The sequence below is a fragment of the Bison bison genome, unplaced genomic scaffold (assembly GCF_000754665.1).
Source record: "Bison bison bison isolate TAMUID 2011002044 unplaced genomic scaffold, Bison_UMD1.0 scf7180017864479, whole genome shotgun sequence".
Lineage (NCBI taxonomy): Eukaryota > Metazoa > Chordata > Mammalia > Artiodactyla > Bovidae > Bison > Bison bison.
The window spans coordinates 4,346,070-4,351,706 of record NW_011495039.1 but is presented as its reverse complement, the minus strand read 5'-3'; positions in this window follow the sequence as shown (position 1 = coordinate 4,351,706).

Here is a 5,637-nt window from a genome sequence, read left to right as displayed (position 1 = left end):
ACCTAACGACAAAGGAAAGACGGTTGTCAAGATCATCCACTTGCTATCATCATTCCAGTAGGAAAAGAAACTATCCCAATAAAATGAAACAGATAGGCACTGCACTTTGACCCTCTGGATGTTTACCATATTCAGGAAATTATTTGAAAAATGCTAAATGTAGAATAGAAAATTTTGAGTAGTTTTACATATGGAAGCGGTGGCTTCTAACAGAGAGCACAAATATCTAAAGCATTTTCCATTTATATCTAAGGCAGAAATTTCTTGGAGGGGTAATTATAAGCAAATTGAGAAGATAAGGCTGTAGACTCATGCTTGCTTCTGGCTGATGAAGACTGTTCGCATAAAATAAAAGGATCTGAAGATCAAAGGCAGTAAGAACAACTGGTGCATGAACAGTGACTCTTATACAGAGCATTTTGCACAAAAGGCTGTGAGTGTCCTTTTCAGCCACAGCTGGGCATGTGGACAGCAGCAACATTAGTTGCTTCTCTGAATATCAAGTAGTCATAGCCATAGTATTCCATGCTTGCATAGCCAAATACAATGATGTTGGCAGCTTCCCTTGTTCTTACCACCTAGCTATTTTGACATTTCCATCTTCTTTCTGTACACATCCACTTCATTTCCAATACAATGACCACAGGCGCTCACCATACACCTCCCCACCCCTGGTCAAATGTGTTTGTCAGAGAGTAGTGACGTCAATGGGACTAAGACGGGAAGTTCAATTAAAAAACAAAGCAATGTAGATGCTTTATGAGTTTTACAGAGGAGGCAAGAAATTTTATATCTGCTCTGTCCCTCAGGCTGGTTGTAATTTCAGTGTAGAGTGGAAATGGTCCTGAGAAATTATTGATCTTGACTTTTACCAGGCCTTCAGTAAAGCAAAGGTAGCAAATAACGTCATGCTTGAAGTTGGTGAAAAAATATTTGCAGTCATGGTTGTAAGTTGGGGCCAAACTCAGGAGCACTGAACCCAAACACAAAAGCACCCTACCTTGCCTTTTTCCAGTCTCACATAATATTTTTATTTGTTTAGTTTCACTGATGAGATTTTTAGGTAAGTTAACTAGTACTTCCTGTGAACCTGTCTTGATATTTTATCAGGTCTTACCCAAAAACACATGCTTGTTTTGAGTCCATGTGCTGACAACTATTTAAATGCATCATTCCTTATTTATTGCAACCTTTGCCTGTGCTTTCATCTTTTCAAAGATTTTGCATGATCCTTTGGAATAGGTTATTTAGAAAAATGGATGAATGGATGAGGTCTAACCTTCTGGGGAAAAAATATAAGTGTCCCATAAAAAAGAGCAAATATAAACCAAACAGAGGAGAATTGGTCAAAAAAAAAATAGTTTACTGCTATGTAGAAAACTACTGCATTTTATTTATTTAAGCATTCATTCAACTGTGGCTAGAATTACATATTTGCATTATAATATAAGCTCTGAATGAATTGATTCCTAAAGTGGGAATACCAAAGAAAGTCATTTCAGTTTATGAAATTACCCTTAGCACGTTTATTTGTTCTCTCTCAACTTGAAACCCACAAGTTTTTATTAAGAGCATGGTTCGTATTTCAAATAGCAAGAAATCTTCATGTCTCCCTTTCCTTCCCCCTCAAAAATAAATCTACAAAGCACCTGGATTTAGAAGAACAACCCAGATCTATTGCCATTAACTCGGAAAACTAGCAAGCACTTCCATAATAAAAATAAACAGTGCATACTGTAATCGATGAGGAGGCAACATCCCACACTGTTTATTGATTCATAAGGTTGAGATTAAAGTGGGATTCTTGCCCATGTTTATCAACAGGTTTTTTTTTTTTTTTTCTTTCCTTCTCTTTTTAAGCAGTAAGTGAACCTGGAATCCCACAAACCAATCAATAAAGTTTAAAAGCTTCAGTGAGTCTAGCCCATAACAGGCCCTTGTTTGGAGGACATGCTCAAGAAACACATGTGCCTTTAAGAGGTCTTGAAAGACTTTACACCCATGGACCATTACCATTTCCAAACACCCTGCAGCATTACCAGCCCAACATATGCGGACTGTATATCACCGTGACCCTCTCACTAAAGCCCTTTTGACTGCAGTGCTTTTAATACCCACTTTCTCAGCTGAGCTCAGGAGTGATTTGTTTTACATGCCACATTAATCCTTTCCACATTTTCTGGATGAGGCAACCACAATTCCACTTGTGAGGTGTTTCTAAAACACAGTTATAGGAATAAAGCAGCAGGGTCCCAGACTTGACAACTTCCCTCTAGGCAGCTGACAAAGTGGGCTATCGTGCCTCGGTTTAACTCTTCAAACGACCGTTTGTGCCTGGCCACTAGGGTGGGCCAGCTTTCCAGGCCAGTAGGAAGCCCCATTTATTGAAGGCAATTTACTCTCAATTAAAACACAGTAGGAATCTTCATAGACATAATGCCTTCTTGATACTATGCATATTAGTAACATTAAAATCAAGAATAAATGGAAAAGCGCAGTAAAGACAAAAATACATAAAACACACCTCAGGAAAACCTAAGAAAGTTTCTACATCACACTCTCGTAGTTGTAAGAAGAGAGCTTTCCCCTCCCTCTTTTTTAAATAAATGGGCAATTAGCGTTCAAAGCACAGGCTTTTATTATGTGGTAATTTTACAGTTTTGACTTTAAAGGCAACTTACCCACCCCCACTCCCCAAATACATTCTAAGACCAGTGAACCTCTGCTGCATGTATTTATGAACTTTTCTACATTTTTAATGTTCATTGAATGTAAGTAATGAAGGTTTTGAAATTTCAGGTTGTCAACAAGGCTAACTGACTGGACCGACCCATTGTTTTAAAAAAAATGTTTCTACATGTCAGCACTTGGCTGACTTTATTAACTTATTAGTATTATGCTCCCCATTTTATGTGCTAAAATCTAACTGTACAAGGAACTTGAGGCCTAAAATTATGCCTTTATCCAGTCCTAATTTATTGTTCTTCCGTCATAAATTTTATTTGCAGCTTCAATGGTTTGAAAAAAGCAATAAATCATAGTGAGGTGAGTTTTACATAGTTTAGATTGAGTTCCTTATTTTCGCTTGAAAAAATTAATCCAATCCATTCCTTCTGGTGTCATCATCCTGTGGATAATAGTATATCTCAAGGCAAGAGATCACTTGAATCAAAGAGATTTTTTTCTAAGCTACAGGATAGCAGTTATACATACTCAGATGAAAAATGTTTTACATCAATTATGAGGAAACTGATGTCATGTTTACAAAATATATTGAGTATGTCAATGAGAAAAATACTCTGTTTCTCGTCCCAGGTTGTTTTCCTTAGATAATCAGGACTATGATTCTAGTTTTTCTGAGAAGCCGTCTGAAGAATGATGTACTCAGACTTCCTTGTATCTATGTATGTTAGTCACTCAGTGGTGTCTGACTCTTTGCGACCCCATGGACTGTAGCCTGCCAGGCTCTTCTACCCATGGAATTCTCCAGGCAAAAATTCTGGAGTGGCTTGCCATTCCCTTCCCCAGGAGCTCTTCCTGATGGAGGGATCCAATCTGGGTCTCCAGCACTGTAGGCTGGAGATTCTTTTTTTTTTTTTTTTTATAGCTAACATTTTTTTTTAAATTTTACAGTATTGTATTAGTTTTGCCATACATCAACATGAATCTGCCACAGGTATACATGTGCTCCCCATCCTGAACCCTCCTCCCTCCTCCCTGCCCGTACCATCCCTCCGGGTTGTCCCAGTGCACCAGCCCCAAGCATCCAGCATCGTGCATTGAACCTGGACTGGTGACACCATCTAAGCCACAAGAGTTTTCCTTGCCACTGCTGAAACCGTGGTTGCGAAACTGCCTGGCATAACACAGGTGCTCATTAAATATCTGTCAAATGGATGATGGGTTCAAACATACCACTTCACATTCTAAACAACAGTCTAGTTTATAATAATAATGAAACAACACTTCAGCACTACAATGTCTAAAAATGTGAGCTATTTCCTACTGATCTTTAAAACAACAACAAAAATCTGATCAAGTGAGGAGAAAAGCATGACACTGATTAAAATCTCATTCCCCTTTTTCCTCCCTACACACACACTCACACAGACACATACCTGCCCCACCCTTACCAGAGACACTACTTTAAAAAAAATTAACATTTACTCAAATGTAGAAAGTTGAATTAATACTTAGCAGATAATTTAAACATTTTTAGAACTCGAAAAGTTCAAGTGAATTTGTCAACAATTGACAGAACTAAAAAATGTGTTCATCTAACTGTGTTTTAAAACTGATTTTCAGAAATGACTTGTAGCTTTTGGAACTCTTGTCTCAACATCTAGAATCATCTCAAAATGAAAGGATGATTAAAAAAAAAAATCCCTGAGTGTAAAGTCAACTGTTTTAAACTTTATTTCAAATGGTCTGCTTTCAATATCTTTAAAGAAAAATTTCTAGATTACTGTTTCTCTAAATTGCTATTTCTTTAACAGGATCTAGAATTCCTTGGCTAGCTTAGAATCATAAAAGCACTGGTTTTCACCCTGCTTGGACATTTGCTCATTTGAGTTTGGGTTCACATTTAGTTATATCCACTGAAATTGCCCATTCCTCTTTTGCCATTGGGCATTTTTTCAATCTTAACAAAACCAAGTCCATATTATAGGCCTGCTGGCCAACATTCCAGGTAAATGAACGGTTTTAAAGAAAAATGGTGCTATTTTTCAAAAGCCTGACATTTAAAAAAATACAAGTCCAGAATTGAAGCCTTCAATAATTTTTCCATGCCTATATGCTACAAGAAGCAAATGGTTACACAAATGAATACATCTGGGATTATTTTCAAGCTGTTATTCCCCACCAGGGAAAATATTTAGAAATAAGGCTCAGTCTTTGTGCTGGAACTACAAAGAGGCCAGCCATCTTGATGCTTTTCCAGATCGTTTAATGATTTTCCTCATATTGTGTGGTGGCTTTACTGCCCTGTTTTGTATGCCTTCCCGTTCACTGTTGGTAACCATTTATGCTGGGTATGTTCCAATTTCTAAATCTGTTTTGTGGCATTTATAGCCTGCAGCTAATAAGGTCATTCAGTGTTTTTTTATATATATAAAATATTAAAAAATATACTTTACCATGGAAAGCTAGAGGAAATGATTCAAAATTTAAAAACAGCCTTATTAAAGGATGGAGTAACTGTGCCTTTAAAATGTTAAGTGAGGGTGACTGTGGTTGAGAGGTGCCATTCTGCTTCTAGAGTCCAGGAGATGTAGTGTTGGGTGTGTGTGTGCATTTTATATGTATATGTAGGTATTATATGTATACATACATATATGATGCAATAAGCATATGTGTTTTATATATATAAAATAAGTACAAAAGGAAATGGTAATTCATATATGTTTCTTTGCAACCTCTGACTTTATTATAAGACAGAACCGCCAACAAGTATGCATATATATCATAAATCTTGGTGTTATTTTCACTCAGCTTGGATTTTAGAGTTTTTACATTTTTAGAGTTTTGCCTTCTTATGAATTTCATATAAAATGAAAATTATTTTATTTTTAAGATGCATAAATACTGTATATCTAAAACACTAAAACTTCCACAATTAACTCCAAATTAAAGCAT